The sequence below is a fragment of the Schistocerca cancellata genome, chromosome 2 (genome assembly GCF_023864275.1).
Source record: "Schistocerca cancellata isolate TAMUIC-IGC-003103 chromosome 2, iqSchCanc2.1, whole genome shotgun sequence".
Taxonomy (NCBI): domain Eukaryota; kingdom Metazoa; phylum Arthropoda; class Insecta; order Orthoptera; family Acrididae; genus Schistocerca; species Schistocerca cancellata.
The window spans coordinates 239699800-239724281 of record NC_064627.1 but is presented as its reverse complement, the minus strand read 5'-3'; the positions used below and the strand labels follow the sequence as shown (position 1 = coordinate 239724281).

Here is a 24482-nt window from a genome sequence, read left to right as displayed (position 1 = left end):
TAAACTTCTGTGCTAATGCTTGGATATAATGTCAAGATTTCAGAAATTTGTTCTTAAGAGTTTTCTCTTAAAATTTTTTCTAAGATATTATTTTAGATGTTTTATAAATTCGACCAACAGCTGCGTTGCGCCCAAAACAAAAAGTCGTTAGAAAACTGATGTCTGGTGGCAGATGCTGAGGTTTTTTAGATTTTTTGCTGTGGCTTTAAAACGGTTTATTTTTTATTAAATTTGTTAATAAAATTGTGGTCCAGTACCAAATCACTCAACTCCACTTCCCTACCGCATTTCAGTTTTCACAACATGATGTCAAGTGGAATATAAAATCGTTATCATCAGGTGATAAAATCACCAATAGTACACTATTATCATATTGTAATATAAATTACACAGTCAGTCTATAAAAGCTGTGCTAGGGAGTGTACTCATTTCATGTTAAAACTGTAACTGGCGTTAGCAATGAGAACAGATTCATACCACACAGATCCGCTCCACGATCCTGTCAGTCGCTCCACGATCGTGACCCACTGTAGCGTTTACTGGTGCCAGTGCAACAGCAAATAATAGTTACGTTGCGATGTAATACAAGTGTATAAATTTAAATTTCCGATGAAGCCGTCTTATTCCAGTGAGTTAAAAAAAATCCCTGGGTGGTGCCCTAACACCGTACTAGTTACTAGACCAAATTAAAACTTACAATTGGAAGGCTGATGGTCGACTTCAGTTCAGTGGGAGAAGTGGAGAATTTTGGGAAGTGTGATTTATCTGTAAAGGAGACGGCATATAGAACGCTGAGTACTGTTCTTGAGTATTGCTCTAGCGTTTGGGATCCGCACTAGTTCGGATTAAAGGAAGACACCGAAGCAATTCAGAGGCGGGCTGCTAGATTTGCTACCGGTAGGTTCGAACAACACGGAAGTGTTACGGGGACGCTTCGCGAACTCATATGGATATACCTGGAGGGAATGCGACGTTCTTTTCGAGGAAAATTTGGAGAATTGGTATTTGAAGCTGACTGCAGAGCGATTCTACTGCTGCCAACATACGTTTTGCGTAAGAGCCACTGAAATAAGATACGAGAAATTATGGCTCATAAGGGGGCATATAGACTGTCGTTTTTCCGTTGTTCTGTTTGCAAGTGGAACGGGAAAGGAAATTACTAGTAGTGGTGCAGCGTACCCTCCACCACGAACTTGCGGTGGCCGTGCGGTTCTAGGCGCTTCAGTCCGGAACCCCGCAACTGCTACGGTCACAGGTTCGAATCCTGCCTCGGGTCGGGCCTGGATATTTGTGATGTCCTTAGGTTAGTTAGGTTTAAGTAGTTCTAAGTTCTATGGGACTGATGACCATAGCTGTTAAGTCCCACAGTGCTCAGAGCCATTTGAACCATTTGAACCATGCAACTTACGGTGGCTTGCGGGGTATACATGTGGATGTAGAGGTGTTCCAACATTTTGAATTACCTCGAAGAGAACGGTCTATTGACACAAAGTCAACACTGATTTAGAAAATATCGTTTTTGTGAAACAGAACTAGTTCTTTACTTACACAAAATGTTGAGTACTGTCGACAAGGTATTTCAAGCCCGTGAAAAGCCTTAGACAAAAATACATAGGTGTGATTCCGACACAGTGCAACACAACTGACAAGCTTTTTCGTAGCGGCTACCTCATAATCGTATCACGAAGTAACGCGCAGACCCCGTATCGTTGCTATTAGGGTTATCGATCAGTCTGCTCGCTACAGGATTTCCGTCACGTGATGTCTTTCAGTTCACATTGTGATTTTCAAGACTTAGGATATCAGTTAATTCATTTATAATTTTAGAGACGCGGCTCGTTACTTATTTCGTAAAATAGTGTGATTCTGTCAAGCCCTGTTCAGTTTTTTAATAATTTACTTTTAATGCGAACGCATGGAACCGCAGCGATATGTACTGATGAAATTCTCTCTAGCTTCCAGCAGTATCAGGTGTCTTAAAATCGATTTTTAAACCACGTGACTCGGCTGCAAGCTCGAGAGGATTTTATCAGTTCAGTTTTCAATTCAGATTGTACTTTTTCTATAGTTTATTCAGTACATATAATTTACAAGAATTAATTCGCTTAGTGGCATCAAATATTTAATTGCAACATTTTCAATTGTTATATTTAAATTCATAATGTAATCTGTAAATGTACAGTAGATTAATGTAAAATTCGTAGCTGATGGCTGTAATATGAACGTGGAATAAGTACGTGGAGTGACTGAGATTTAGTATGTACAAAGTGTATAAAACAGAATGTCAATACAAGGATAAAGAAAACTAAACATCTTATGATATCTTCTAGTTATTCACAAAAATCCAAACAATTTAAGATACTAGCACTTAAGGAAGTCTCGTGAGCTCGTAGCTGCTGCATATTGATCAGCTGCAAAGATCACTATGTGACACCATAAAAAAGCCGTATAACTAAAACTAAATTGTAATACTTGTTGTAGAGCATTTTAAATAGTCGCAGAAAGAAAGTCGGCTCATTTAAGCAAAATTTTTAAATTTCATTCTGAGCGTGTAACAAATAAGTTGAACGTTCTAATTCTCGCCAACCATCTATGCTATGTGCAAAGTTTTTTCTGCTCACTGGCCCATTTTACGTTGTTTCCTAAATTCTTTCTTTTCCTATCGTTCAGTAAGATGGAAAATCGCTCATGTGGCTACGGTTCACTCATCTGAATTTTTGTTCAACTCTCTCTTGCAAGGATAAATGGCTCTGAGCACTATGGGACTCAATATCTTAGGTCATAAGTCCCACTTAGAACTACTTAAACCTAACTAACCTAAGGACATCACACACACCCATTCCCGAGGCAGGATTCGAACCTGCGACCGTAGCAGTCCCGCGGTTCCGGACTGCAGCTCTTGCAAGGATAAAGTGAAACGATATTTATCATTATTAAATGGCAACTGAGTATTACCTTGCAATGGAAACTTAATATGAACTTCATATTATTATTAATATTATTAGTATTACTTCCTTAAATGAATATCATCCGCTTCTTGTCCCGTTAATACGAAGTTCTCTAAGTTACCAACGTACTTCCTACCCACGCTCAGCACGGCCATACATTCTGTTGTGAAACCAGATTATTTTGGTCTTTTATTTATTCCTGCTCGTCCCAGATTTAACTAGAGTCAGATCCTCAATCGAAACCAATTTATGTCTGTGATGTTGTCCGATATGCAGGGTGAACAGAAACAGCCTGAAAAAGCTTGAGAAAATGTTGCAGGGTAGGGTGCACTGAGGAATAAATGTTAAGAAAGAAATTCAAGCGGCCGGTCAGATAAAATTACTGTCGGTTGTTCTCACAGCGTAGAAGACTGCGCACGTGACATATCAGCCTTTGGCTCGGATTCTGTTCTTAGTACGGTCCCATGTCGAATTTTTGCATCGCTCTCTCATTCGGTTTTAGGAAATCCAATCGACGAAGACGTCTGGCGACACTGTCTCTGGCGGGCCGCTTGAATTTCCGTGTGCAATGGCCTGATTGGGTGACTTCAATGTTAATTAACTCAGAAACTACGAAACGTACCAAAATTTTGTCTTAGTAACTATTTTTCAGCGCAGCCTACCTTGCAACACCATTACAAACTTTTCAGACTATTTCTGAACAACCTGCAATTGCCGACACGGCGCAACCAAGGGCGCAGACACAAACGGAGCTCAGAAGTTGACATGAAAAAACAAAAAAAGAAAAAAAATGGAAAGAAAAAAATTGAAAAAAGTTTAAGAATTAATAGATAGAGTTACATGCTTTATCTTCTGCTCTTCTGCTTTCTCGCGGCTGTAAACGCCGATTTTGTCGCTGGGTTGGCACTACAGTGTCATTTCGTCCAAGTAGCTTCATAAAGAAACGACTACTTACTCAACAGTCGTGTATCGGTAACATGGTTTGTGTGGCAAAAAAATGCGCTTTGTTCTGACAGCTGACACCGACACAGCTCGCCCATGCTAAACAATGGACTTCTTAGAGCTACTTCTCTATAGCAGGTGTTCCTAAAAAAAAAAAAAAAAAAAAGACGGTGGTACACGTGCCACCGGTAGTAGGCACGGATATTTCAGGTGGTACATGTACAAATAAATATTTTAAATGCCATTCCTGCTTTATAGATCTAGAAAAGGCATATGACCGGGTTCCTAGGAGGAAGTTATTGTCTGTTCTACAAGATTATGGAATAGGAGGCAAACTTTTGCAAGCAATTAAAGGTCTTTGCATGGATAGTCAGGCAGCAGTTAGAGTTGACGGTAAATTGAGTTCATGGTTCAGAGTAGTTTCAGGGGTAAGACAAGGCTGCAACCTGTCTCCACTGTTGTTCATATTATTTATGGATCATATGTTGAAAACAATAGACTGGCTGGGTGAGATTAAGATATGTGAACACAAAATAAGCAGTCTTGCATATGTGGATGACTTAGTTGTGATGGCAGATTCGATTGAAAGTTTGCAAAGTAATATTTCAGAGCTAGATCAGAAATGTAAGGACTGTGGTATGAAGATTAGCATCTCCAAAACGAAAGTAATGTCAGTGGGAAAGAAATATAAACGGATTGAGTGCCAAATAGGAGGAACAAAGTTAGAACAGGTGGACGGTTTCAAGTACTTAGGATGCCTATTCTCACAGGATGGCAACATAGTGAAAGAACTGGAAGCGAGGTGTAGCAAAGCTAATGCAGTGAGCGCTCAGCTACGATCTACTCTCTTCTGCAAGAAGGAAGTCAGTATCAAGACTAAGTTATCTGTGCACCGTTCAATCTTTCGACCAACTTTGTTGTATGGGAGCGAAAGCTGGGTGGATTCAGGTTACCTTATCAACAAGGTTGAGGTTACGGATATGAAAGTAGCTAGGATGATTGCAGGTACTAGTAGATGGGAGCAATGGCAGGAGGGTGTGCACAATGAGGAAATCAAAGAAAAACTGGGAATGAACTCTACAGATGTAGCAGTCAGGGCGAACAGGCTTAGATGGTGGGGTCATGTTACACGCATGGGAGAAGCAAGGTTACCCAAGAGACTCATGGATTCAGCAGTAGAGGGTAGGAGGAGTCGGGGCAGACCGAGGAGAAGGTACCTGGATTCGGTTAAGAATGATTTTGAAGTAATACGTTTAACATCAGAAGAGGCACCAATGTTAGCACTGAATAGGGGATCATGGGGAAACTGTATAAGGGGGTCTATGCTCCAGACTGAACGCTGAAAGGCATAATCAGTCTTAAATGATGATGATGAAATGATGATGATGCCATTCCTCTCTTACTCGTTGAATGTAAGAACATACGTATCAGAACCTCATATTATTTGCTCCAAATAAGTACCACATGTGAACTCTGTAAAAAAACTCTGTGAAAACAACACTGTAAAGAAGTGCTTCCACGAAACTTTATTTCCTGTGTGTGTCACATTTCTACCATACATAGCAGCTGATCGGCACGACGTAAAAATCGTTATGTGTGTCGTCAGCGATGAGCAAGATGGTGCAAATTGTGGCAGTCGTCGCTCGGTATTCAATAAACCCGCCAGCCTCCCCGTTCCCAGAGTTCATCAAAAAGTGATGAAGCTATGGAGGTACTTCTAAATTTCTAAAAATATCAAGTGGTACACAGCGACAAAAAAATCTGGGAAACGCTGCTCTAAGGGTTCGCAGAAATTGAAAGGTCGGCGAGCGAGTACTGAAGCAAAAATGCTGTTTGACCGAAAGGCTTCCGGTTTTTGTCAATTTCTGCTGACTGAGGGCTGGAGTGAGACGCGACTATGGAGGAAGGACCAAAAAAAGTCGAAGGGAACAAAAAATTTACTTGACCCCACCCCACCCCTCAGTCAGAACTATTGCTGCTCGTAACTTTCGATTGAGACTGTATGGTGTCTAATAAAAACAAAATAATTCCATTCATATCACTAATTTATTTATTTATTTGAAAAATAAAGTCAGTTAACATTTGTTACGCAGTTAGCCAGCATGTGCACCAATCGTGACCTTCGTTTGACTACCAAAGCCTTTCTTTTTAAGATTTTCAATTACATGGGGGCAGGAAAAGTAACTCCTACATTTGAAAAATACGTACGAAAATCAAAGGTGATGGGTACTGAAGAAGACATTGATAGAGATAGTTTATACGAACAGATCCATGCACTAAATAAGACTTTGGAACAACTACAAAACTAAACTTCTACATCCACAAACTCAGTTTCGTAGGAAACGTTTTTATTTTTAAACGGAAAAGAATCGCCCAACATAAAAAAATTTTCAAAAGGGTAATGGCGGTTTATGTGACAACACCTGTGAGGACAGAATCTTCAGTCACATGAATCATTTGGGGTCTGGTACTAGAAACAAATTAAGTGCCGATTTGGTAAAAGCAGAATTACGCATTCGCTGTAATTTGAAGTTTGCAGCATCCAACGACTTTTAATAAAACAATGAAGGCAACAAAAATATCCTGAAAGCTGTAAGTAGCAATAACAAAGTTCTTTATATTTACTGTTATATTGTGTTCACCCTCAACCCTGAACTCAGCAAGTCCTTTCACCAGGCAACGTTCGGTAATTTTGCCAGTTTAATCTGACAACCCTAGTAAAAGTGCTTTCCCTTTGCGGGCTGCTGTCAGTAATGGTTCGCGTCGTGAAGAAAAAAAAGTAAACACGACGAATCATGAGTCGGATTTAGATAGCCAATCACACTGCTCGTAATGTCCTAGTTTTCGCAAATAAAATTGGCTGGTATTTTGATTCTCTCGGAGCAATTTAAGCTGAACTTTTAGGTCCCACCCTACGCATTATCTCGGAAATCGAGATATATTCCGGATAAACAGAAAAATATTTGTGTCAACCAAGATTACAAGTTTAATTAAACTGTGCTGTTAGGTCCCAATCTATCCACAAATTCATGAGATCGTCAGCTATTCGTAAGAACAGCCAGCTATTTATAACAGCCCATGTTACAGGACTGAACGACTCTTATTGGCTGCCACATATCATCTCCCGAATGGCTACGACCAACTATAACGAATTGCAACAGCAGCAAGCAACGAAAGAGACACAGAAACTGTAAGTGCACTTTAAACTCTGGCGTTGTTGAGACCACTGAAAGTAGGCCCTACTTACATCGATGGGCCAAAACGTTATGACCACATGTTCAGTAGCGTGTTGTTCCATTTTTCAAACACAGAACAACAGAGATTGGGCTTTCCATGGATTCTACAAGTCCTTGACAGGATTCCAGAAGCAAGTGGCACAAGGTGTCTCCACACAGGTGAAGTAACTCCCGAAATTTAAGGGATGGTGGTTTACCGGCATACAGCTGGTGCCCGATACGTGTTCCGGAGGGTACAGGTCAAACACATTTACTGGCCAAGACATCAATATGAGTTGACTATAATGCCCACTGCAACACGATTGTGACCTTGCAACACGGACTGTTATCCTGCTGGAAGATGTCATCGCCGTAGGGGGAGACTTCAAGCATGAGACGATGCAGGTGGTCCGCAATAATGTTCACGTAGTTAACTGCTGTCATGGTGCCTTCGATTACCACCGCAGACCTCATGGAAGCTCAGCTCAACGTACCCCACAGCATAATTCTCAACACACACAAGATGTGTGAAGTGGAGCTCCATGTTCAACCATGGCGTTTGGACAGCGTGCTCCCGAACACTAGTGTCTGCACCAGCACTGCACACTGTCGTCAGACCTGCCGCAGATCACTGCCTATCCTGGATTACACAGTGGACGGATGCTCCGACCTCTTCGTTTTGTGATGAGACGTGGACGTCCAGTACCATACGGCATAGGTGTTACTCTCCATCCTTCAGCCACTTTCCATAGGTGCTCACGACAGTAGTACGCCAACATGCGACCAGCTTCACCGTTTCAGAGTTTCCCTTTTCCAGCCACAGGGCCATAACAATATGTCGTGCGTCAAAACCGTTTATATCAGTGGATATCCGCATTTGCGGCCCGTATGTTCTCTAAAATGACTACCCATTCGTCTTTCTTCTGCTTACATTCTCTTCTTACTGTTTCACGTGCTCGCTCCGGCCGCTGTGACGAAGCGGTTCTAGGCCCTTCAGTCCGGAACCGCGCTACTGCTACCGTCGCAGGTTCGAATCCTGTCTCGGGCATGGATGTGTGTGTTGTCCTTAGGTTAGTTAGGTTCAATTAGTTCTAAGTCTAGGGGAACTGACGACCTCAGATGTCAAGTCCCATAATGCTTAGAGACATTTGAACCATTTGTTATTCTAGTGCAAATGAAATTGTGACACACGACAAGGTATCGGAAGCAGAAAGTTTATTGGTCAGCCAGTGTGCTAAACGCTTAAGTACTGTAGTTCTTTTATCAGATGTCACTGGCCTGTCTATTTTGCTTTGCCCATATGGACATGTCATTCGTACGCGCTTATCTGAGCGAACTGTGGCGAGGGAGGGCGGCGCTGTTACGGGTTAAATGTGAAAGTAATTACACATTTGTTTCGTCATCGCAGGGCGGCACCTCTGACGTGCCTCAGCGCTGCAACGTAAACCTTCATAACTGCTCGTGACTGTACTGAAGCAGGAGAAACGGGTTTAGTTGTTCAAGGTACTTGACAGAAAAGCAAGTGAAGTTCCAAACAGAACTCAGTCACACCATATCATCTGGCTTTAATTACCTTTTAGGAGACATCTTGAATGGGAGCTCTGTATCGTACATTGAAAAATGTGCAGTTGATTTTGGTGCAAAATATAGCAGGTACACTGATACAGGAGAGCTAGTTAACGAAGTAGCTGCCTTCAAGTTTCAGGTGAAAGAGATGTTGAGGTGTTTTAATGCTGCTTTCCAGCTAGATATTCTGAAGGTTTTTATCAAAGCGTGGGCTAATAATCGCTTATCCAAACATCTAAAAAGCTTAAATGATGTTTGTGACAATGCCACAGGCTGCAACATCTTGCGAACGCAGTTTCAGCAATCATAAAATTTGCTAAATCTGCATAGAAAAAATTGCAGAATGATTTACGTCGTCTGGAAAGGACTGAGAAGGGGGGAATGGAAGGGGGCAAGTTCACCTCGATACGGCACTGCCCGCCGGCAGGCATTTTCTCTCTCTACAGGGCTATTACAAATGATTGAAGCGATTTCATAAATTCACTGTTGCTCCATTCATTGACATATGGCCACAACACACTACAGATACGTAGAAAAACTCATAAAGTTTTGTTCGGCTGAAGCCGCACTTCAGGTTTCTGCCGTCAGAGCGCTCGAGAGCGCAGTGAGACAAAACGGTGACAGGAGCCGAGATAGCGTTTGTCGTGCTTGAAATGCACTCACATCAGTCAGTCATAACAGTGCAACGACACTTCAGGACGAAGTTCAACAAAGATCCACCAACTGCTAACTCCATTCGGCGATGGTATGCGCAGTTTAAAGCTTCTGGATGCTTCTGTAAGGGGAAATCAACGGGTCGGCCTGTAGTGAGCGAAGAAACGGTTGAACGCGTGCGGGCAAGTTTCACGCGTAGCCCGCGGAAAATTGGCTCATGCCACAACTGGAGACCAGATGGTGCTCCACCGCACTTCCATCATGATGTTCGGCATTTCTTAAACAGGAGATTGGAAAACCGATGGATCGGTCGTGGTGGAGATCATGATCAGCAATTCATGTCATGGCCTCCACGCTCTCCCGACTTAACCCCATGCGATTTCTTTCTGTGGGGTTATGTGAAAGATTCAGTGTTTAAACCTCCTCTACCAAGAAACGTGCCAGAAGTGCGAGCTCGCATCAACGATGCTTTCGAACTCATTGATGGGGACATGCTGCGCCGAGTGTGGGAGGAACTTGATTATCGGCTTGATGTCTGCCGAATCACTAAAGGGGCACATATCGAACATTTGTGAATGCCTAAAAGAACTTTTTGAGTTTTTGTATGTGTGTGCAAAGCATTGTGAAAATATCTCAAATAATAAAGTTATTGTAGAGCTGTGAAAACGCTTCAATCATTTGTAATAACCCTGTATCTGACATTCCGTCAGCTGCGCCCTCTGTAATCAAGGTATGCACATTGGAGGCACACAATCGATATCGATGTCAAAGTAAAAACTACATTTGAGCCGCAGTGAGCATAGCATTAAACTGATGCCAGCATGCGAAGATTTGAAGATGTCATGTGTGTGTGTGTGTGTGTGTGTACACTTCTTATCTCGGTTCCAACGGGTAATAATAATAATAATAATGGCATGTGACGAGGGCCTCCCGCCGGGTAGACCGCTCGCCTGGTGCAAGTCTTCCGATTTGACGCCACTTCGGCGACTTGCGCGTCGATGGGGATGAAATGATGATGATTAGGACAACACAACACCCAGTCCCTGAGAGCAAAAAATCTCCGACCCAGCCGGGAATCGAACCCGGGCCCTTATGATTGACAGTCCGTCGCGCTGACCACTTTTTTTTTTTTTTTTTTTTTTTTTTTTTTTTTGCATGTTGTTCATTGTTGATCACTGTGTGTTTGGTCGTTGCGGACGTCACATGACATCCGGTGAAGTTCGTGTGTTGATCCTTCCACTCAGTTTTTTTTTTTTTTTATTACAGAGGCCAACCAGCTCTCTGGCCGAACACGCTGAGCTACCATGCCGGCATCACTCAGCTACCGGGAGCGGACGTTCCAACCGGTGGAGGGGGCTCTTTAATCTCTATTCCCCCCTTAGAGTCCTGGTCTCTTTCAGCCAAATACCAGGTAAGTTGGCACTGTGACAAAGGGATTTCCAATTCGGAATGAATGGAAGATGATAACCAGTTCTGACTTTTGCTTTTCAAGCAAAGGAATCTTCCCAGAATTTTTGGACAGAAGCGGGATTTTGCAACTATTTTTTTTTACTTTTTCTGGGACAATGTTGTCTACTCTCCCAGACAAAAATAAAACAAAAAGGCTCTGGCATGCGTGATGTGTGTCTGAGGATGTGTGTGTGTGTGTGTGTGTGTGTGTGTGTGTGTGTGTGTGTATGTATGTATGTATGTATTTGCGTTCTGCCTATTATCTGCAATATGACGAACGCAATGTGAATCACATCGCGTGTCTCTCTTGGCCACATTGTTCGAGACGTTGATAGCGCTTTTTCGGCTATCGCTGCCGATACAGCACTTGCTGTCACGATATTTCGTTCCGGGTCCTCCTGCCTATCTCCAAGTGTACACTGGTGAAAATGAAGTGAGCTCCTCCATTTAAGCCGGCAGCGGTGGTCTAGTGGTTCTAGGCGCGCAGTCCGGAACCGCGGGATTGCTACGTTCGCAGGTTCGAATCCTGCCTCGGGCATGGATGTGTGTGATGTCCTTAGGTTAGTTAGGTTTAAGTAGTTCTATGTTCTAGGGGACTGATGACCACAGAAGTTAAGTCCCATAGTACTCAGAGCCATTTGAACCATTTTTTTCCTCCATTTAAGCCTGCCGGCAACTACGTGCCGAGCTCACGAGTTGCAACTCTTGCGTAACTTGCTCGTGAGTGAATTTACTGTAAGCGGGTTGTTGCTTCCGAGCATCCTCCCAGTAACGGATTACCTTTCCAGTATCAGTTCAATTATCTTTTACCGGTTATTACAAGAGTACCACGTTTCCTAACGATAGAGTTCCATATTTAATCCAACTGAGTCACAATTTCGGCGGATGTGTTCTCCCGTCAGTTGTGTCCACCAGTTCTTTATGGAGTGCTCCTACATGATGGATGTTGGAGCTACAATTTTAGACTGATTGTAACCCATCTAATGGCTTGTAGACATGTAATTTTCTGCGGTAGCAGATATGCAGGTCTAAAAATTCGCCTGCTATTCTACATAAAACTCACATGTAATCCTGAAAACGCTATAGCATTGTGTAGTGGTAGCTCCTGAGTACTAAGGTCTCAACTGGAAGACAAAGTATCATTTTAGGGGAGGGGGTAAATTGGCGGAAATGGGGCTCAGATGCCATCTTATTATAGCACAGAAGTTTACAGTGTACGTAGTACCACATAAGTCGTCGTCTTGGTGTGCTTTATCTTTATTGTTCTGCCGTTTGGATATTCCCAGGCGCAGATCGGTTTCCGATGAACGCAGTTCATAGATATTTCCCTTCCATTTGCAGGCTATTTGCAACTGACGTTTTATGTGGTCTGTGAATCAATGTCTTGACAATGCTTGTAGTCCCTATCGATGACAGCTGTTGTCAGCTATCGAAACACGAACGGTCTGAATATACCATAACTCTTACGTCGCATTTAGGTGGTCTAAAAAAGGCCAACTAGCGCATTTCTTCCGTCTCAATAATAAATTTTTATGATATCGTGAATTAAAAATTTGTAGAAACGTCTGGATATTATGATGACTATGAGGGAAGACATATATCGACCAAATATCGACTAAGCGCTGTGGCCTTTAAAACCATAACAACAAGTGCTCAAACGTGAAAGCCCTCCATAAGGAGGTTGGTCACTGAAAGCACCCATTTAGAACATTTTATTCGACAGTATAATTTTTCATATTTAAGCTGTTTTTTTTCTCTCTAGGTGATTCTGAGGGAATCAGAATAGGAAACGAGACTCTAAGAGTAGTAAATGAGTTTTTGTTATTTTGCAGCAAAATAACTGATGATGGTCGAAGTAGCGGGGAGAGAAAATGCAGACTGACAGTGGCAAGAAGTTTGTTAATATCGAATATAGACTTAAGTGCTAGGAAGTCTTTTCTGAAAGTATTTGTATGAAGAATAGCTATGTATGGAAGTGAAACATGAATGATAAACAATTTAGACAATAAGAGAATAGATGCTTTTTTGTGGTGCTACAAAAGATTGCTGGAGAAAAGGTGGGTAGATCATGTAACTAATGAGGAGATATCGAACGGAATGGACAGTGTCTTGAAAGGAGGATATATGATGAACATCAACAAAAGCAAAACAAGGATAATGGAATGTAGTCGCATTAAGTCGGGTGATGCTGAGGGAATTAGATTAGGAAATGAGACACTTAAAGTAGTAAAGGAGTTTTGTTATTTGGGGAGCAAAATAACTGATGATGGTCGAAGTAGAGAGGATATAAAATGTAGACTGGCAATGGCAAGGAAAGCGTTTCTGAAGAAGAGAAATTTGTTAACATCGAGTATAAATTTAAGTGTCAGGAAGTCGTTTCTGAAAGTATTTGTATGGAGTGTAGCCATGTATGGAAGTGAAACATGGACGATAAATAGTTTAGACAAGAAGAGAATAGAAGCTTTCGAAATGTGGCGCTACAGAAGAATGCTGAAGATTAGATGGGTAGATCACATAACTAATGAGGAGGTATTGAATAGAATTGGGGAGAAGAGGAGTTTGTGGCACAATTTGACGAGAAGAAGGGACTGGTTGGTAGGACATGTTCTGAGGCCTCAAGGGATCACAAATTTAGCATTGGAGGGCAGTGTGGAGGGTAAAAATCGTAGAGGGAGACCAAGAGATGAATACAATAAGCAGATTCAGGAGGATGTAGGTTGCAGTAGTTACTGGGAGATGAAGAAACTTGCACAGGATAGGGTAGCATGGAGAGCTGCATCAAACCAGTCTCAGGACTGAAGACCACAACAACAACAACATTGAAACAGAATTGGGGAGAAAAAAAATTGTGGTACAATCTGACTAGAAGAATGGATAGGATGGTAGGACACTCTGAGACATCAAAGGATCGCCAATTTAGTATTGTTGGGAAGTGTATGTGTGCGGGGGGGGGGGGGGGGGGGAGGGTAAAAATTGTATAGGGAGACCAAGAGATACAGAAGAATGTAGGTTGCAGTAGTTATTCGGAGGTGGAGAGTGTTGTACAAGATGGCAAGAGAATAATATCGTATTAACGGAATTTTTGGTTGCTGTTTTGTTGAAGAAAATCATATTTATCAACAGAAACAGAAACTGCGGCTGTGCTGCGGCATCCGGTAGTCTTGTTAACCAGTTTTCGTCACATAAGGTGATGTTACAAAGTAAATGAATACAATCGTCAAGGGCAATAACATTGTGATTAATATATTTAGCGAATACATTACAATAGAAAGGGGTATTTCGAACTCCAATAGATTAACAGTCATTAGACGCAGCAGGTAATGGTGACTCTAAACATTGGATCACCCTTATATCTCGCCTTATGTCATTTTACATTTATTCAGTGTTAGTTTTCATGTTTTTAGCTACGTCTAGTTTGAAATATCGAACATGACTTTTGATCAGTGAATTTTTATGACTCACCTTTTTGGTATAATATCTTTTAGAACTTTGTTGACTAGCATGCTCTCATCTTTGACGGTAAGTCAGTCGCTGACTGACAGTGGCTTTGTGTGCCGACCCAAAAAGATCGGCACGAATACCATTCTCCCTCCGATTCTTCTTAATTGCTGTAATCTTTCTAATCTTTGACATATAAATTGCATTAATTCTAACAATAATTGGTAGTTACAATTATAGTAATTATTTTTAAAACATCAAACAATTGAATGGTGTGAATACTTTTCAGTTTATGGATATATATGTATTAGGATAAAACATTTTGAAGTGTTGGAATAGGACAGCAAAAAATATATTAAATAAATCGAATTAACAACTAACTAATAAACTGACCAAGTATCATACTATCTAAATATGGCGTCTGTGGAAGGTGTTGGAACACATTTTCTGATAACGATACTGCGAAGTGATGCCACTGTTACTGGACTGAAAAATTTAGTATTCTTTGCAAAAACTGTGGATATTCAGAGCTGATGGAAGCTACTCAGCAATGCAATTTGAAACAGTACCGCGGTCAATATTATCTCCGCCAGCCTTACAGCGCCGCGCCCCATGTAGACATCACATAAAGACAGGTACGCTAAGTCACTTTGTAATGCTGTCTAGCAGGAGTAGTTTGCTGTGAAAACGACCGGTCGCGAGATAATACAACAGCAAAATTAACCGTTCTGAGTTTACTCAGAGCTCTACCTGCGGTCTCATTAAACTAGTTTTTAAACTGAAAGTGTTACCTAAAGTACGGAGTAATTAATGGACTTATGTACTCGACAAACTCATATTTTGTTTAGAGAGGTGGGCTTCAGGTCTTCAGATACGGACCACATGTTCGGCTACAGTAGAATCAAAAACTAACTCAGCCGCTCGCTTACGAAAGAACCATCTATGTATTTGTCTTACACGATTTAAGGAAACCTCGGAAAATCTAAATCAGAAAAGGTGGTCGGGTACTTGAACCACCCTACTCTCAAATGCGAATCCGGTGTCTTAATCACTCGCCACCTAGTTCTGTGCGTGCCATACATAGAGGTCACATATCGTTTTTACCCTTTAGGGGAGTTTAGTCTGTGATGAACATTCCTAAGAAGAATGTATTCCCAGAGGTTTCGAGATTACAGTCCCATGACATCCACTTCTTGCCACGATATTTCGGCTGACAACATTGTCATCCTCAGATGAGTGTTTCACTCTGGAGATGGTTGGTGCACGGCGCTAAGTTTACACTAAAAGTCGACGCGCCTCGGCTGTGGCAAGCACTCGGATAGGGCGCAATCCGAAAACTTCATGGAACATTCATTAAGTTGGGAGAACTTCAATAATGACAAGTTCAAATTATATGCTGGAGAGAGACTAGAAACCGGTTCGACACACTGCAGTAAAAAGCAAATCGGTATCGGAACATTCTTGCAGATAATTTGTTGTGAATATATAGTAATTTAAAATGGTATAATCCCTTACTGCCTGAAAGTACAGCTTCCATGCAACCTGTACTAATAATCGAAGGTGCCATGACAACTGCAGACTATGTGAACTTTATTGCAGGTCACCGACATTCCTTCATGGCCGATGTGCTGGGCGACGGAGATGGCTTCCTGTAGCAGGACAACTGGTCATGTCGCAAGACCAGAATCGTCCTCCATTGGTATGAGGAGCGTAATAGTAACGTCACGTTGATGTCTTGGCCACCAAACTCGCCTGATCTGAACCTGACGGAACACTTCTCGGACGCCATCTGGCGCCAACTCAGCGCACACAAAACGTCAGCCCGTAAATTACGGGAATTGTGGGCTGTCTGCGCAGACATCGGGTGCCACACACCTGCCAAACACTTGTTGAATCCATACCATTCACCGGCCGCGGTGGTCTCGCGGTTCTAGGCGTGCAGTCCGAAACCGCGCGACTGCTACGGTCGCAGGTTCGAATCCTGCCTCGGGCATGGATGTGTATGATGTCCTTAGGTTAGTTAGATTTAAGTAGTTCTAAGTTCTAGGGGACTGATGACCACTGCTGTTAAGTCCCATAGTGCTCAGAGCCTTTTGAGCCATACCATTCAGAGTCGCTACTGTATTTCATTCCAAAGGTGGACCAACACGCTATAAATGAACATACTTTTTTGCCGCATCATTGTTATTCTTACGCATCCAATCAGCCACGATACCTTCTCAGCATTAAAACAAGAAGCGGCCTACATGTGATGTAGATGACATTCTTTTATTGTATAAATTATGTGTCCGTTTGGAGGTCAGATCTGGTAGCCTGAGAGATCGGGTGAGATTGAATAAGAGTCCTCTGACCGTCCTTTTCACCAACCTGTCTTCTTCTAAAGCTGTCCCCCCAGCGCAGAAGATAAGCACGTCGGTCGTGGGATCTCCTTCGGCGGAGGCTGCTACGTCGTCAATTTGAAACTGTGATTGTGCTTTCTGCGGAATGACAGTTTCCCAGAATAGTCTCTGTTTCTACACGGGGCAAGATCTGTAGTACTGACAATGATGGTAGCGACACTTCTCATTAACGTATGCTGTTCGGCTATTATTCAAATATTCACACATTGACACTGTCTTTTACAACACTCGACATAGGTTTCTTAATTGTATGGTAACTTTTCCATCCAACTTCCGAAATACGATACACAAGTCCAGCTATTCGGAAAGTAAGGAATGACAGGTCGTGAAATAGAAACCACAGTGAAAATCAAAACGGTTTTATTTGCAAAAGTTAGGTACAACTTCCAGCTGCTTATCTCAATAGTCGCCGATCCGACTTAGTCGTTTGTCGTAGCGTTTTACCAACTTTCCAATACCCTCGTTATACAGGGTGTTGCAAAAAGGTACAGCCAAACTTTCAGAAAACATTCCTCACACACAAGGAAAGAAAATATGTTATGTGGACATGTGTCCGGAAACGCTTACTTTCCATGTTAGAGCTCATTTTACTACTTCTCTTCAAATCACATTAATCATGGAATGGAAACACATAGCAACAGAACGTACCAGCGTGACTTCAAACACTTTGTTACAGGAAATGTTCAAAATGTCCTCCGTTTGCGAGGATACATGCATCCACCCTCCGTCGCTTGGAATCCCCGATGCGCTGATGCAGCCCTGGAGAATGGCGAATTGTATCACAGCCGTCCACAATACGAGCACGAACAGTCTCTACATTTGGTACCGGGGTTGCGTAGACAAGAGCTTTCAAATGCCCTCATAAATGAAAGTCAAGAGGGTTGAGGTCAGGAGAGCGTGGAGGCCATGGAATTGGTCCGCCTCTACCAATCCATCGGTCACCGAATCTGTTGTTGAGAAGCGTACGAACACTTCGACTGAAATGTGCAGGAGCTCCATCGTGCATGAACCACATGTTGTGTCGTACTTGTAAAGGCTTATCATATGTTCTAGCAGCACAGGTAGAGTATCCCGTATGAAATGATGGCGGTGAATCGAGGAAGTACAGTACATAATGACGAACCTAAAATGAGCTCTAACATGGAAATTAAGCGTTTCCGGACACATGTCCACATAACATCTTTTCTTTATTTGTGTGTGAGGAATGTTTCCTGAAAATTTGGTCGTAGCTTTTTGTAACACCATGTAGAAGGCAGCCGCCAGTGCTTTCCGCCAACTCTCTACGCTGGCCTACAACTCGCTGTCTGTGCGAAAATGTTGACTTCATAGCCAACGGTTCATGTGAGCAGAGATGAAACTCAGAGGAAGACAATTACGGGCTGTATTGTGGGTAATCAAACATTTCCAATTCAAAAAGGTGCAAGTGCATCTTCATTGCTCCTGCAGAATGAGGCTGAGAATTGTCTTGAAGAAGAAAACACCCGACAGTCATGTAATGTTGGCTGCATAGCTTCAGGCGAAATTTCTCACCAGGCCCTCGTACTTGGCGGTAGACACTATTGTTCTAGGTATCTCCATGTGCTCCCTGTGTGCTCAGAACTAAAAAGAACGACGTAACGCGATCGACGGGCATACTAGAGACACTGCTCAACACACCTGTGCAATACTTCATCGAATTTTCACTGTGGTTTACATTTCGCTGCCAATCGTTCCTTACTTTCCGAATAACCCCCGTATTTTCCAGAATGAGATTTTCACTCTGCAGCGGAGTGTGCGCTGATATGAAACTTCCTGGCAGATTAAAACTGTGTGCCCGACCGAGACTCGAACTCGGGACCTTTGCCTTTCGCGGGCAAGTGCTCTACCAACTGAGCTACCGAAGCACGACTCACGCCCGGTACTCACAGCTTTACTTCTGCCAGTACCTCGTCTCCTACCTTCCAAACTTTACAGAAGCTCTCCTGCGAACCTTGCAGAACTAGCACTCTTGAAAGAAAGGATATTGCGGAGACATGGCTTAGCCACAGCCTGGGGGGATGTTTCCAGAATGAGATTTTCACTCTGCAGCGGAGTGTGCGCTGGTATGAAACTTCCTGGCAGATTAAAACTGTGTGCCCGACCGAGACTCGAACTCGGGACCTTTGCCTTTCGCGGGCAAGTGCTCTACCAACTGAGCTACCGCAGCACGACTCACGCCCGGTACTCAACCCCCGTATATTCACTACTAAGGTACACCCGATGTAGAGTACATGTCCGGCTCTAAAGAACGCCCGAAACAGAGTGACTATTACATATTCACATCTAGGTAACAAACGATACTGAAATACCTGACGGGCCCTCCAGAACGCCCGGAACAGAGTAACTAGCGCAGCCGAAGTACTTCGTCTCCCAGGCGCGCCAGAGCGACCCGAAGCTGTCGGAAGCATTTAGGTTGCAATATCGTTACTCTTATGTTTCTCAAAACTAATGAAATTTGACAAAACAAAAAGGATATACTCGTAGGGTAACCCTGAGAGATTGTCATACTAAAAACTGGGTTAAATACAATGAAAATTATATAAATAATTAATAAGAGAAGTTGGGCGTTTGGCGCCTAGCAACCGAACGTGCCGACCAGTCAGAAGCAAGTTCAGTACAATTAGCGGACTCTCCCACGGGACTGGTACATACTGCACCATCTGTCCCTTGTACCTCACTCCACTTTTGTACCATATGCTACTTCACGTGTATCAAGCTGCATCAAAGCGAGCGTCTAGCAAAATAAGGTACTGGTGGCCACAGCCAGGAATATCACAATTGTTTTCAGGACAGCAGATAACAAAAAACTAGAGTGCATCATAACTTGTCACATATTAGTAATAAATATGAAGAATCTGGGGTTCAAATGGTTCAAATGGCTCTGAGCACTATGGGACTTAACATCTGTGTTCATCAGTCCCCTAGAACTTAGAACTACTTAAACCTAACTAACCTAAGGACATCACACACATCCATGCCCGAGGCAGGATTCGAACCTGCGACCGTAGCGGTCACGCGGTTCCAGACTGAAGCGCCTAGAACCGCACGGCCACAACGGCCGGCAAATATGGTGTCTACAAAGTATCATGCCGTGATTGTGGTAAAAGCTATATCGACCGGACAGGCGCGCCCCTTCATTTTAGATTCAAAGAACGCAACTGCGCCAGAAATAAAACAGCATTAGGTTTTCATATGCAAAAGGATGGACATGATATCGGTAACAAAAAACTTTACATAATGTCGAGAAGAAGTAGACAGACACTTTAGAAGAACTTCGGAGAACTGGATAAACTCGTCAGTGAACAAAATGAGTTTGCAACTAATATACATTTTAATATTTACGACCATTTACCTAACTGAGTTGGCCGCTGCTTCCCGCATGCGTCTTCCAGTTGATTATGGGTCTCGTTGTGGAAGAGTGCCGCACTGTGAAGTCCAGGCCGCGCCTGGGCTTCCTAATGTCTACCCAGCTAACGTAAACACCTCACAGCCGCGAGTGGAGTGCCATCGAGCTGCAAAAAGGAACTGACCTGGTCGTCCATTTCGTGTCGTCTCTCCTAAGCATATATGCGGTGGTGTAACATATAGCAGCCTGAAGTGCAGCAACACCGGGCACCGAAAAATATACATAAAATTAATGCTCTGTCTCTTTTATTCTCAAGGGTTTACTTTGTTCCAAATAGATTTTACTATTTTAGTGACCTGTATTTATATTCGTATTTGAAGAATAACTGACAGATACAATTACAATAATTTGCACTTCTTGCAATTCATGGTTGTATGGTACAGCAACCAGTGAAAGTGTTTTGAAGGGATAAGCAGTCTTTGTTGTGTATGATTTCGTGTACAGCCGCAAGGAGAAGTGGGCTACAGAGCAGTGCAGCGACTGTCATCGTAGGAAAGCTGAACAGGGGCGGAAATGATTAGCGAACGAGTCAATACAATAAACTAAAGATTTACTTGTATTTCTCCAAGCGTTCTAGGCTATGAATAATGCAGCAAGTAAGTCCAGATAATGCAGTAGCAACAAAGATGAGGCTCTCTGAACTAAAGCGCGAACAATGGTGTCGGAGTCGCAACTAGGGGGCGTCTGCTAGCGTCACGTAGTGGGAAACTTGCAATTCCGTTGCCAACTTCAAGAGACCGGGGGTGGGGTGTGGGGGGGGAGGGGGGGTGATCTATACGTGATACCACAGTCTTGGCTGGAGAAAAGGCTGTATTATTTTATATGTTACCAATAACCCTTTTCGCCTTGTTTAAGGCATCTTCAGAATGGCCTACAAATAAAAATACACACTTTTATTACAAAATGGAATGACCCTGATTTAATAAAGTGATAATTGTCATATTTTGTGCTTTTTCTATTGAAGATTTTCTTATAGAAGATCCACACATCTAGTGCAAAGAGTAGCTAAACTTGGTTGTATGTATATAATGCCCTGATTTCTGTTTTTATATTTAGCTGACAATTCATGAACACTTGTTCATTAAATGCCGCCCATAGATATGAACCATACGCCTCGTAACAGCACTTTAGTAAGCTCATAAGATCTAGTGACAATAATTGCACGTGCTTCAGATCCAAATTTAAGATTTTCTGTTCTCTGTTGTAGCATCTGAAGATCGCCTTTGAAGCCCGAAATGGGTTACTATTGCGTCATAAAATAAATACTGAGTCAAAATTAAACAATTATACCTTACGATAAGAATCATCTACTCCGTAAGCAAAATCTCGTTCCTCCAAAATTTTTTGTATTTCATCGGTCCATGTTCCAATGCGCGTTCACCGATAGAGGTGGCGCAGTGGTTCGTACATTCGTGAGGACGACGATTCAATTGCGCGTCCGGGCATCCTCATCTAGGTTTTCCATGATATCCTAAATCGCTCCAGGCAAATTCCGGGATGGTTCCTTTGAAAGGGCACGGCCGACTTCCTTCCCCGTCCTTCCCTAATCCGATGAGACCGATCACCTCGCTGTGTGGTCCCCTCCCCCACAACATCCCAACCCTCTAATGCTCCTTCAGAAGATCTCTCTTGTGTGATATTGTCTTGCACGTTCGAAAGGAATCCTAAACGTTTCTGTTCTACACTCTGCCGTCCAATATTTTGACACCGATTTGTTGTAAAATCTTAGAACACATTTTGAGCTCAAACATAATGAGCTATTATAGTGAAATGAACACCCTTTAGCTTCTTACAGGCGTTGACATACGTCAACGGGGACAGATGAAAATGTGTGCCCGGACCTGGACTCGTACCCGGGACCGAGCGAGGTGGCGCAGTGGTTAGCACACTGGACTCGCATTCGGGAGGACGACGGTTCAATCCCGTCTCCTGCCATCCTGATTTAGGTTTTCCGTGATTTCCCTAAATCGCTTCAGGCTAATACCGGGATGGTTCCTTTGAAAGGGCACGGCCGAATTCCTTCCCCATCCTTCCCTCACCCGAGCTTGCGCTCCGTCTCTAATGACCTCGTTGTCGACGGGACGTTAAACACTAATCTCCTCCTCCTCCTCCTCGAACCCGGGATCTCCTGCTTACATGGCAGACGCTCTATCCATTTTTTTTTTAATGAACCGCTGCAGGAGCAGGACGACGTGTAGGGCAGGGGTCGACACCCGAATCCTGGCCATCCCGCCGCCACGCCCAAGCAACGTGTTCGAGTTCGTGGATCGAAGGATCAGGAAGAGGATGTAGTGGGTTTGTCGATGTTGTTTTATTTCTTTATTTCTTTAATTTTTATAACATTTTTCATTTTTTTATTTTATTTTTTTATAATTTGTTTTTTTTATATAATTTGGCAGATTCGATTGAAAGTTTGCAAAGTAATATTTCAGAGCAAGATCAGAAATGTAAGGACTATGGTATGAAGATTAGCATCTCCAAAACGAAAGTAATGTCAGTGGGAAAAAAATATAAACGGATTGAGTGCCAAATAGGAGGAACAAAGTTAGAACAGGTGGCCGGTTTCAAGTACTTAGGATGCATATTCTCACAGGATGGCAACATAGTGAAAGAACTGGAAGCGAGGTGTAGCAAAGCTACTGCAGTGAGCGCTCAGCTACGATCTACTCTCTTCTGCAAGAAGGAAGTCAGTACCAAGACTAAGTTATCTGTGCACCGTTCAATCTTTCGACCAACTTTGTTGTATGGGAGCGAAAGCTGGGTGGATTCAGGTTACCTTATCAACAAGGTTGAGGTTACGGATATGAAAGTAGCTAGGACGATTGCAGGTACTAGTAGATGGGAACAATGGCAGGAGGGTGTCCACAATGAGGAAATCAAAGAAAAACTGGGAATGAACTCTATAGATGTAGCAGTCAGGGCGAACAGGCTTAGATGGTGGGGTCATGTTACACGCATGGGAGAAGCAAGGTTACCCAAGAGAGTCATGGATTCAGCAGTAGACGGTAGGAGGAGTCGGGGCAGACCGAGGAGAAGGTACCTGGATTCGGTTAAGAATGATTTTGAAGTAATAGGTTTAACATCAGAAGAGGCACCAATGTTAGCACTGAATAGGGGATCATGGAGGAACTGTATAAGGGGGGCTATGCTCCAGAATGAACGCTGAAAGGCATAATCAGTCTTAAATGATGATGATGATGATAATGATGATGATAATTTGTTTTTGTTTTGTATTGTATTTATTGATTTATTTTTGTTTCATTACAAAGAAAGATCCTCCAACTGCCGTAGCCGAGCGTCCGAATCGTCTTCTCGTCTGTTGGGAGGGGTTCCCCCCTATTCCGTCCGTAGAGGATCAATATGCTCCAGGATTCTTCTTCATTTTCAGCGTCTCATACCCGGAATGCCCCAGTGAACAGGAGGATCCGCAGATAATGAACCTAAATAATTTGCGAAACGAGTTCTGTACTTTGGGTGGCGGCTGAAAGCTGCATGTGTCGTCATCAATAGGGACCAAAAGTCGAGTGTGCCTTTGGGAGCATCGCAAAATATATAGTAAGCGGCCATGCCTTTTAGCCAGTTAACGGCGTTCGTTCTGGTTGATGGGAAGTATACGCCGTCGGGGCGCAATACATCATCAGGGGAGATAGACTCCGGCAATCGCCGCAAGAGTAACGCCAGCATGCGCTGCGTCAGTAGCCAGCACTCGCTGGTCGCGGCACACGTCAGACGGTGTGCATCCGAGTCAACGACTGAGCATGTCGGACACAAGGGGTTGTCCGTCAGATGTATGGAATGTAGCCTCTGACGAGTAGCGAACTTCCCATTCACAACCACGTACCACAATGAACGCACCGTCGTAGGTAGAAAAGGCGTGTGTACCGCTCTCCACACTCGCCACACCGTGTTCCAGGCAACTTCAGGATGTCTGTGGGCGACCGTATTTACAGGTTGCTGCTGTTGATAGAGGCGATAATAGTCTTTTGTGCTGGGCTTCCGTGTCGTCGGAAGTTCTGACCGTAAGTAGCTGAAGTCAATCAAGAACTCTCTGATGTGGGTGAGTGCCGGTGAAATGTGTCCTACAGAAACCGGGGGATGCAGAGAGTGTGGTGCCACTTCCGCTATCAGGGTGCCCGTCAGAGTGGCGTGGACAGAGGTCCACGTGCGACGCATAGTGTTGAGATAAAGCGATCGCGCACGGTTATATACATGAATTAAACCGATACCGCCCGCCCGCTGCGGCAGTATCAGGGTGGCGCATCTGACTTTAAAAACCAGACCGGTGCTTACGAAATGTCCATATGCTGCTTGAAATCTGTCGGCCATCGTAGCCGTCAAGGGAAGGATATGCGCAAAATAGTTCAGTTTTGAAACAAGATAGGTGTTGACATAACGTGTTCTGAGGAGCATATCCAAGCGACGCAGTTTGTTGTCCTGCAGCAGAGCA

The 24482-nt window shown here is 43.2% G+C and overlaps 1 non-coding gene across 1 annotated transcript; it reads left to right on the top strand.

The window, feature by feature from the left end:
• The first annotated feature begins 21897 nt into the window (after nucleotides 1-21897).
• On the top strand, nucleotides 21898-21970 carry Trnaa-cgc (transfer RNA alanine (anticodon CGC)). Its single transcript has one exon. It is a non-coding gene; the product is annotated as a tRNA-Ala (tRNA).
• The last annotated feature ends 2512 nt before the right edge of the window (nucleotides 21971-24482 follow it).